Source organism: Mytilus edulis, chromosome 1 (genome assembly GCF_963676685.1).
Source record: "Mytilus edulis chromosome 1, xbMytEdul2.2, whole genome shotgun sequence".
Lineage (NCBI taxonomy): Eukaryota > Metazoa > Mollusca > Bivalvia > Mytilida > Mytilidae > Mytilus > Mytilus edulis.
Genome location: NC_092344.1, coordinates 61602381 through 61614407, shown reverse-complemented (window position 1 = coordinate 61614407; position 12027 = coordinate 61602381). Strand labels below are relative to the sequence as shown.

General features: G+C 34.3%; 1 long non-coding RNA gene across 1 annotated transcript; it reads right to left on the bottom strand.

Annotated features, from left to right (window-relative positions):
- Positions 1–1670: 1670 nt before the first annotated feature.
- Positions 1671–9578, bottom strand: LOC139514963 (uncharacterized). Its single transcript, XR_011662773.1, has 3 exons — positions 9445–9578; positions 2116–2221; positions 1671–1810 (listed from the first exon to the last, which is right to left on the bottom strand). It is a non-coding gene; the product is annotated as an uncharacterized lncRNA (long non-coding RNA).
- Positions 9579–12027: the final 2449 nt, after the last annotated feature.

The window sequence follows — 12027 nt, the reverse complement described above, 5'->3', positions numbered from 1 at the left end:
GACGCCATCACGAGTTGGTTGACCGTTATGGATGGAATAACCGTTTTACAAATGATATCGGATATGTTCCTTACGTCGTAACTACAATCCCCTTCCCTTTCATGAATGTGACCTACCGAAGTAGACTATTTAACGGATTTGTTATCACATAAGCAACATGACGGGTGTCACTTGTGGAGCAGGACCTGCTTACCCTTCCGGAGCACCTGAGATCACACCTAGTTTTTAATTGGGTTCGTGTTGTTTATTCTTTCGTTTTCCATGTTGTGTCATGTGTACTATTGTTTTTCTGTTTGTCTTTTTCATCTTTAGCCATAGCGTTGTCAGTTTATTTTCGATTTATGAGTTTGGCTGTCCTTTTGGTATCTTTCGTCCCTCTTTTACAGAAATGATACGTCTTTATGATATTGTTGGAAATATCCATGTTTACCTACTGGTGGTTAAACTCCTACAAATAAACTCATCATAGATACCAAGATTGATATTTGCACCAGACGCATGTTTTGTTTACAAAAGGCTCCTTAGTTATGTCAGTGAAGCTCGAATAAAAAAGTTTAAAACAAAACAATACAGCTTGTACTTGCATGGTTTTATTAGAACAAACTATCTATCTATCTGTTTGTAACTGTATCGTTTTCCAAAATATTAATGGGCTGCTAGTACATCTAGGCACTAATAAACCAATTTTATGCAATGTTCATTTTCATCTTAACAGGTTCTAATATAAGACTTAAAATTTAATTGCCCAGTTATTTCAACTCTTTTAGTGTTTTTTTCAGACTAATCCACTGCGATAAATGAAGAACCATGCAGACTATTTGTATGTTTCAACTATAATCAGTTCATACGTAATTTTACCTGTACACATCACCAACATCAAAGCACATACTGAGTTGGTTGTATCGCAACTGAAAACTACCACATTGACTACAAGCGAATTATTTTAACAAAACTGAATGATCACAGTATTAAATACTGACGATTGAAAGAAAAACTGTTTTTTTAAATGACTGTTTGTTAAGGCCTTTGCAGATGATGTTTATATCAAATTAAAATGTAAAAGTTACTGTTCAGTTGCTAGTAAGGTTATCTCGAAAACTCATGCCTCTCCTTATTTAAAAGATACAAATATCGAAGCGATCTACAATTCTTAAAGTTTATAATAAAACATGTATAAGGTTGGAACCTGTCCCATGTCAGGCACATGTTGTTGAGTTGCTATCATTTATTGATGTGGTTAATTAGTGTCTTTCGTTTCTCGTTCTTTATATAAAAAAGACCGGCGTTGGTTTTCAAGTTTGAATTATTTGACACTAGTCATTTTTGGGTCCTTAATAACATGATATTTGGTATGATCCAAAGTTCCGTGTTGAAGGACCTATAACAGTTTACCTTTTGCACATTGTTGCTCAGATGGAGATCTGTACCATTGGCACATGACATACAATGTACTTTTTTATATTCCAATCTTTAATAACCTACTTAATCAATCAAGGTTTGATAGCAAAATACGATTTCTATGAACTAAGACCCTATCAGATTAACGTAAATATATTTTTCTCAGTGTCTATAGTCCTCAATCTTTGCTACAATAATCAAATCGTATATGTTTTTAATGTTCTGATATTTTATTTCTCTTTCGGCGTTAACAAATACTAGTATACCTGCATTCTATGCGAAACACATCGTCACATAAGGTAATTGTGTACCGATTTTGTCCTTCGAATCCAATATCGACACCGCTAATTAATATAGTTGTGTTTCCAGATAAGATTCCTTTCCCTGGGCGAAAATGTATGAGTTTAGGTTCCTTAAATAAAAAAAAAATATCACAGATATGAGAATATTTTGAGAGTCTTGATAATGATTTTATATTTTCAGATTTTATCAAATTGATATTATTTTATTACAACATCTGCATTTTAATGTATTGTAATACTGCATTATGTTAAAATTCATTTTACAGAATAAAGCTTTGAAAAATATAATGTTTGAACCTTTAAAAAAAAGGAAATTGAATTCTGAGCAGTAAAAGTTTACACTAACAACACTTATAAAACCATTTTATAACAATATTAATACAAGTGACTATAAAGAAAAAAATATGCTAGTTACCTTGAAGGTGAAGTAAGTGTTTGAATCGCTGTAGTTACTTCCACTTACTAAAACCAATATCCCCTTTGTCTGATAATCGTTGCTATATCCAAGGACACAAGTCAAACTGTTCAAAATAAGAAAAAAAACACTATTTGTAAGAATTTGTATTTTTTTAGAATAAGTAGGAAACGATGAATAGACCAGAACACATTAACAATTTTGATTTTGGGTCCGGCTTCTGAACCAAATACTTATTGTTTATCAAATGAATAGTACCCTTTTCAACATGTTTAATGAGATACACATGATACATAATTGCATCTTTTTTTTTTACACAGCATTCATCTACAAGACCCTTAAGGCTTCAAACAGGAATTTAATTCAGAAGAAAGTAAAGAAACTTTACTTTTCGCTTTAAAGATGATGTTCACTCACTAAATAATTCAAAATTAAGTTACTATGTTGGACGCATCTTTTCCATCGAACCTGATATAAATGACACTACAGATAAAGTCTATTTGAAATCTTGACGTGCATCTAGAAATGGACAATGAGGGTAGGTTAAAGAAGAAACCTTACCGACAAAAAAGATTTCAGCTTCCAAATTGTGAATTTTCCATTGTTATGTAGCATCATTCCAGTGCCTGCTTAAGGAATATATTCCAATTGCTACGATATTCATTTTTCTATTAAGATTTCCTCGGTAGAGGGTTGCTGCACAGAAGGAAGCCATTAAACTAAGAGTTATAAATAGTGAAATTGAAATCATCTCTTCGTAAGTTTTACGAACACCATCACGACTTGATTGACCGTTATGGTATATCAATTGAATTTCACAGACGATAACGGATATGTTCATAAAGTCGTCACTACAAAGTCGTCCGAATAAGAATGTGTATGTCTTATCGACGAGCCGCGGTGAATTTTACCAGATTTGTACTAAAATTAGCAACACGACGGGTGCCAAACGGGAACAGGACCTGTTAACCATTCCGGAGTATCTAAGATCAGCACAGTTTTAGCTGGGCTGGGGTCCATATTGTTTAGTGTTCTATGTGGTGTCATCTGCACTATTGTTTGTTTATTTCATAAGCCATGGCGTTGTTTTTATTTTAGATTTATGAGTTTGAATATCCGTCTGCTATCTTTCGGCTGTCTTTTTTAAGTGTGTATACTAAGTGTTTGTTACTGTAAATAAGTGATGTTGTTTTATTCACTTACATTCAGGAGAATAGAACATCTGTAGAGGATTCACATGTATATTCATTTAAGTGTTAACCGGTTATTTCATAGTAGCATAATCTGAAACCTTAGTCTGGTTCTAATTTTACGTCTAAACATTTTCTTCTTTTTAACTTAGTTGTGATCGTACCTTTTCCTTGTAGGCATTCCATATACTTTTCATTAGTTTTGCATAATGCTGGAGTTTTGTACATTTAGATAACAGCTACATGTATTGAACAATCTGAACATATCGTAATAGAATGTACGTGAATACTACTGAATTCGAGGTAGTAAAAAATGAACTGAAAAGCTTAACTTCATTATATTATCTACTGTCCTGTTTTTAAGAGCGGCTTTGATTTTAGATAACGTTTCAGCTCAAAATTGCGTGCTAGTGACCATGCTAAAAGTTGCTCCAATTATCAATAGTTTAGTTTCAATTTGAAAAAAAGTAATTTTCCACTGCATACAAAAATGTATCGACTTTAATAGCTTCATAACTTCAAAATTTGAAACTATTATCAATAAAGATCATGAAAAGGAATGGAAAACGGTGATGAAACTACGGTGTTCATTTTAATTTAATTGGTTATAATTCAAAATAACTTAATTTTGGATGTAACACGTCTTCTGAACGTCATGTGACCGCGACATTATAAACTTTTTCATCATTATATATGTACTCCTGTTTTAGAATTAAATTATAGGGAATAAAGAAAAGTGTTTCTGTTTATTCGAAATAACATTAAAACCGTTATAGACATTTGCGGGCTATTTGTATGCACCATTTTTTAAAAATATTATTTCTTTATAGATAGAATAAATATTACAGTCATTTCTTAATAACATTTTGAAAGTTGACGACGTTTCGATATATTCGTCATAAATAATAATGTCTTGTGTCTTGTAACTATTAAGTAAAATTAAAATTGGGAATTGAAATGGGAAATGTATCAAAGAGACAACAACCCGACCACAGAACAAACAACAGCAGAAGGTCACCAACTGGTCTTCAATGCAGCGAGAAATTCCTGCACTCGGAGGGGTCCCTCAGCTGGCCCCCTAACAAATATATATACTAGTTCATTGATAATGAACGCCATACTAAACTCCAAATTGTACACAAGAAACTAAAATTAAAAATAATACAAGACGAACAAAGGCCAGTGTATTAGTGTGTTTGCACACATGATGGTGATATGCGTCTAGTGTGGTGAGTTCATAGACTTAACACCCACCATCGGCTAATTCACGTTGGTACAAAGCCTCTACACCATCAAGGCTCTTGCAATGCCTCCTCGCGGCAATACACGGATACTGGGGTCTAGTATCTCAGGCTTATTTGAAAGGGATCTCAGAGCAGCAATGGCCTCAGAAATGCAGAGTTTAGGCCTGCCGGCGAGCGGATACGCCCTGGCTCTCCTCAACCTTGCCCCAGCTATGGATTACTTGCCCACTGCCTTGTGAGTGACTTGGAAATAGTCAAAGGCTATGGAAGTTAATCCAAACAGAAAATCCGGGTAGATGGAACTCGTTAGCAAAAGCAATCGTCTAAGGGATGGACAACCCCTACAGTACAACCCGACCCTTCACGTAAAAGGTTTTGCTTAGGGCCAACATCCCTAACTTAAAAAAGCATACGTTACTGAAACGACTACAGAAGAAAACCCTCTTACTCGTCAGCGGCTTGATATAGAGGTAAACACAAAAACAAAACCACATATGGCGCGAGGACGATGAAGTTGTTTTCACCTAAGTATCCAACCAAAATTGGGACTTGGAATGTACATACACTGTATCAAAGTGGAAAGAGCTTGCAGACAGCCAAAGAAATGGACAGATACAGTATTAAAATTTTAGGACTCAGTGAAGTAAAATGGAATACATCCGGCATGACAACACTAAACACTGGTCATACCATCATCTATTCGGGTAACACAAACGCCACTGATTCTCATGATAAAAGTGTTGGGTTCGTACTTACTAAAAAGGCAAAGCAGTCTCTCTTAGAATGAAACCCTGTGTCATCTAGAATAATCACTGCCAGGTTTGACAAAAAATTTCAGAAAACAACCATAATCTAGGTTTACTCACCAACAAGTAATGCAGATGAAGAAGAGAAAGATGACTTTTACTCTCTGCAAACCACTGTAAATTCTGTGCCAAAACGATGCATCCTCATGATAATAGAAGACCTCAATGCAAAAGTGGGTAAGGACAGGGCAGGGAGAGAAAGAGAAATGAGACCAAATTGAATTTGTAAAATGAATGAGAACGGTAAAATTTTTGCTGATATCTGTGCTTTAAACAGTCTAGTAATAGGAGGTACACTTTTCGCCCATAAAAACTGTCACAAAGTTACTTGGGTTTCGCCAAATGGAGTAACAGAAAATCAATTAGACCATATTCCTATATCACAAAGATGGAGGTCACCTCTACAAGATGTGCGAAATAAGAGAGGAGCCTATATTGCACCAGAGTACCGCATAAACATTGCAAAAATACAACTAAAACTGCTATAAACAAAAACAAAAAAAAGTCTAAAAAAAAAATTAAATGGTGATCTATTTAAAGACCTTATCAAATTCAAGACTATCAAATTCTGCTTCAAATCAATTTCAGTGTACTTGAAACCCTATATGATGACGAAACTAACACCAACATATCATGGGAAATGACCAAAGATTCTATTGTTCAATCATGTGAAGAAATGGTCGGTTATTTACAACATTACCGAAAGCACTGGATGTCAGAAAATACATGGAAAATTGTCAATGAAAGACGCCAAGTGAAAGAAAAAGTTGTGACAGCTATAACTAGACAGCAGAACAAGCAGACACAAGAACAGTATAGCAATAAAGATAAAGAGGTGAAGGAAAGCTGCAAACAAGATAAAAGGAGCTTCGTGGAACAACTACACAAAGAAGCCGAAGCCGCCTGTAGTAAGGGAGACATCAAAACCCTATACAACGTAATTAAACGGTAAACCACCAACCTAAAATACATCAATCAAAAATAAAGACCACAAGACCCTCACTAAACTGGAAGATCAACTTGAGAGGTGGGAAGATGATGCGTATAAGATACTAAGAGATGAAGAAGCTGGCTTCAGACAAGAAAAATCATGTGTAGACCACATTGAGAATTATCATCGTTCGGACAATAGAATCGCATACAACACTTTACCTAAATTTTGTGGATTTCCAGAGAGCTTTTGATAGAATCGACCCCCAGGTGCTCTTGGACATTGTAGGGCACTATGGAATTCCACAAAAGATCATCAAAATGATAAAAATGCTATACGACTAATTTTCCTATCAAGTTATGCATGGTGGAACTATGACAGAACCATTCCCTGTTACAACTGGGGTACGTCAAGGTTGTGTTCTTTCTCTCCTCTTTTTCCTAATAGTAGTTGACTGGGCTGGTAAACAGCCTACAAAGATCCGAAAGGCATTGGATAGACTCTCACAACACGCCTAGAAGACCTAGATGTTGCTGATGACATTGGTACATTAGCCCATCGATTTCAAGATGCACAACATCAGACCAAAAGTCTTGAAACAGCAGCAAAACCCCTAAAAACAAAATCAATGAGGCTAAATACAAACCAGCAAGATTGAGTTATGAAGAAGAACAAAACAACAGCCAACAACTCAGATAATAAGAACTAGAAAGTGGAATTTGATTCGACATAACCTCAGAAAAAAAGACTCAAACATTACCAAGCAAGCCCTAGAATGGAACCCCCAAGGACATCGAAACTGGGGGAGGGGACTAACAACTGAACTGAGCAAAGTTTGGGAGACCTGGAAAGCGACAAAACGAATAACCATGGACGGGAAGAAATGGGAAGAAGCTGTTGTCGCCCTATGTTCCCTTTGGGACGAAGTGGATTAAGTCAAGTATGTCAACAAAGGCCAGAGGCTCCTGACTTGGGACAGGCGCAAAAATGTTAAACATGTTTATGAGATCGCAACTCCCCCCCCTGTACCTCTAGACAGTGTAGAAAAGTAAACGCATAACAATACGCACATTAAAATTCAGTTCAAGAGAAATACGAGTCTGATGTCAGAAGGTGTAACCAAAGAAAATAAACAAAATGACAATAAAAATGTCAATTGTTCTTGAACAATTGAGAGGTCTTTCCTTTTGTAATGTAAAATACATGTTCCAATAGACGAAGAATGTATTGTCAAATGTAAAAAAAGCCTCATCCACCTCAACGTTTTTCACTATTTACTACAATCGTTTTTGAGATATCGACTGAAAAGTTGTAAGGTCAAAGGTCAAGGTCAACCTTAAAAAGCTTTATAACACACTGAAAATCCTTTAAACAAGGTCAAAAACACATAATTCGCTATATAGGACATGACCTTGACCTTTGACCTTTTGACCTTTGTTAAGGTCATTAGTCCCCAATGTCATTGCTGAAGACCCCATGGGTCTAGGACCTTTGGTCATATAGTAAAAGCTGATTTTGCCTTTTCAGAAACCTAAAACAAGAGTTATGCCCCTTACAGAAAGGTCAAATCTCTTCGGTCAAAATGTAACAAAGTTGCGCCGTGATGACCCAAACATTTTCAACTATACAACACTTCTGAAAGAATTAAGGTTGCTGAGATTATCCGCTAACAAAGTGTTAGGTCAAAGGTCAAGGTCAACATACACATTTGACCTTGAAATATTTTTCAAAGTCACATGAATTGATGATGAATGGTAAAGATCCTAGGTGTCTACGACTTACGGTTTCTGAGTTTTGGTGGCCAACCGACACCGGTTAATTTTAATAGGGGCATAACCCTACCAATGAGTCGTTGAATATTTTCGATCCAAATGTAACGAAGAACCAGGGTCTGGTCCTGAACAAATTTCACCCTTCGTTTTTTTTCTACCTATTACGGTTACGGTGTTTGAACGATAACAAGGTTTTTTGGGTTTCGGAGGGATTACTCCGAACCCACAAAATATTTCGATTCACAGGGTGAGTTCCGGATAGGTATTCATGACACAGATACAAAATGTGAACATGAAAGCGACACGTCTTACGGTAACGCGGATAAATTTGTCAAAGTTTGGTGGCAGAATAATAATAATAAACAGAATAAATACAGTAAGGTCTTTCCCTTTTGTAAAAGGAAAGACCTTAATAAACAGAAGAAATACAGTAAGGTCTTTCCGTTTTGAAAAAGGAAAGACCTTAATAATACATAAATAACAACAAACTACTAGCAGTTAACTGACATGCCAGCTTCAGACTTCAATTAAACTGATTGAAAGATTATGACTTCATCATATGTATATCAGGCACAATCCTTTTCGTTAGGGGTTAAGTATCATAACATCATAATATATATATGAGAAGTACATAACCCGTGTCATGCAAACAACTGTTTTTTTAAATAAATGGGTTGAGTTCCGATGCAAAGACACCATAAGTGAATCAATATTAATGCCAAAATATGCAATCTTTAAATACCTGATAACAGTATCGTAACTTTATCCCTTCTTAATAAGTCTATTTACAGGTTTTGTTAGTTTCTGAGGTGAATACTGACATTGTTGTGCTTTATAAAGAATATTTCCATAAAAAATTGGATGTGAAATACCTGAACGTATAATAAGTCTGCATGTTGAGCTATATTTACGAATGGTGTCCTTATACCGATAATAAATTTAGTAAATGTTTTGACTAGTTTGTGTTATCGAAAACCCTGGTGTAATAATTTTTCAGTAAGACATAAATTTCTCTCGTTAAAATCTAAAACATTGTTACATACACGAGCGAATCGTTGAGATATATAAACACCGTAAGATAGCAACAAGGAAACGTCACCATCTAAAAATGGATAATTAACGATAGGAAATGAAAAAATCATCTCTTTTATAATAAATTTTAGTATTATGCTTTCCGTTAATGATATAGATATCAAGATATTAAGGTATGTTTTTTTTTGTATTCACATTTCCTACATGTTGTATATTACTTTACTGCTTTGTGACAGTTAAGACAAACATTTAATCATGTAGAGACACTTTTTGTTTGATGATTCAATCAATGCTTTCTATGACATGTTCTGTATACATGTGTATCATTATTTGTAAAAAAAAACAAATCTTTACTTAGTATAGGGTGTTAGGACTCTAACTCGGGAACATCTTACTCCACCGATATCAACGAAAATACTATCATTTACATTTCCAAGGTGATTTCCAGATATTGTCAACAATGTTCCACCATTAACTGGTCCACTTGCTGGATACACCTATATGACAAACATAAAAGATATATTCAGTTATTAAAATGTGTAAACTATTTTATTTGCAGTTTATATTTTGTTATTGCATAGGTATACATATATGGTGTTAAATGTAGTTTACCAATTTATAGTTTTTCCTTTGAACACTAAAAGTGTTTTTAAATATCTTAAAATAAAGACCATTTGCACAAGTAAAGTCAATATGCAAAAGAATATCGACAATCGTTGCCTTTATCCAAGTTTGAACATGCTTTATTAAACATTTTTACAGCGACTTACAAAAAGGGCTGTTCGTGTAGTCATGAATGCCAATGAGACAACTATCTGCCCGCGACTAACGAAAGTGATGTAATTGTCGAAACTTCCGTCTTCCTTTTTGATTGATTGGCCAATCAGTAGCAGCATTCAAAACTGTGATGGTTATCTTTTTGTGTTATTACCTTACCAGTCAGAAGTACTTTGATACGCCTATATAGTATGCGTAGGTAGCCTCAAATCTTTTACAAAAGAAAGTCGACTATGGTACACATTTATAACAATGCCTTGAAATTGTCAAAATTCTTACAGTTTGTATATTATTATTTGTTACTGTTAGCTGACAAGGTCAAACAGAAATGAACATAACGTATCACAAGTTGAAGGATATATTGTTAATCAACTTTATTTCGCGTTTTACCCCCTTCTTGTCCACTTGGCGCCAATTTGATAACGCGATTTTGTATTTTATGTGATGTAGTTTATAAATGAAAGATCAAAGCTTAACATATTCGCAAGAACTTATATTCGCATTTATTTTCTACTCGCAAAAGTCCCGAAAATAAATAGCTCGCGAAAAAAAGTTGGTTTACAGTATGCAGGATCCTGTAATGTATTTGCAATAGTACTGTGAAGCTTTAAAAAATAAAACTTATTGTTATTCTGGGTTGAATTCACAACACAAAATCCATCATCAAATATAAACATTCAATGTACTAAAACGCTAAACAAGAACCATATATAAATTACTATCACAGGACTTGACTCTGCCACACAATGGTATTATATGAACTCTGGTACTCAGATTCAGCCAAAGACAAAACATGTTTAAAACAGATGGTTCTTAAAAAGGAAATAGACTTAACACAACAAGACGAATACATATCAAAGCCAACGGCATACATAGGATTTGCTGAACTAAACACAAATTTAGAATATTTCAGTGAAAACTATTTGAATTGTAAGACAGTTCTTACTGTACTAATTCTTTAAAAAAAAGTAAAGTGCAGCGATTCTGAATAGAAATGACATAATGTAAGTCAAAAGAAATTCACAATAAATGTAGTGCTAGATTATATGAAATCATAAATTTTATTGATTTTTTTTCTACCAAGGCCATCAGTACTTATTGTAATATGTATCGCATAAATCCCATATCCTCTTATAGGTGATCATGATGGTGATTTTACCTCGGTCTAGGTTTGTGACCCGGATTTTTTTTCGATTGAACGGTTTATTACTATTGTAAAGCGGTATGCTAATGTTGCCTTTACAATACATGTTTTAATTATAAAAAATGACACATTTTCCTACTACACATATTTTGAAAAAGTTTTCCTGAAGTTACAAAAACACTTAATATTGTCACAATTGGTCTGTAATTTCTTTTAAGACTTTGTTGTTATATATTTCTTCGTATGGTTACCGATTTAATAATATATTGAGACTATGTTAATATTAAAAATGCAGTGTCATATGATGGTGAATTATTTGAAATGGATGAAATTGAGTTTTTTTCTTTCTATAATAATGAATTTTCCCTATGGTAATATAACTGATCTCCTAGGAATATTTTCCATTATTTTGCGTTATAAATGCATGTGAAAATTCTGAAAAAATATCATTGGAGCGAACAAATGTCAGTATTGTCAACTATGCATATCTAATATACAATACCTGATGAATTTCAGGTGTAGTGTATGTGGTTAAAATCCCCGAGTTATGTTCAGATGACACCGGACCTGGAACGCAAAAATTCAAGCAATATATTAGTTTATTCATAATTGTTTAATATTGTTGTGTACTTCAGAAAAATAAAACATTTTTTTTTGCTCTCTGCTCTTTTGTTATTTTTTCTATGACACATTCCCTGATTCAAATCTCTTTTTCATCACCGTGATAATTGATTTGTGGATCGGAAGCCGGTATATTGGAATAACAAAATAGTTATCAAAGGTACTAGTATTATAATTTTATACGCCAGACGCGCGTTTCGTCTACATAAGACTCATCAGTGACGCTCATATCAAAACAGTTTAAAAGCCAAACAAGTACAAAGTTGAAGAGCATTGAGGACCCAACATTCCAAAACCACCGCAAAGGGAACTATTGATTTACATGTACAATTCGAATCAGTCAACAAGGGAGTTTGATCATGATATTGAATTTAAGTTCAGTGCTGCTTATCACT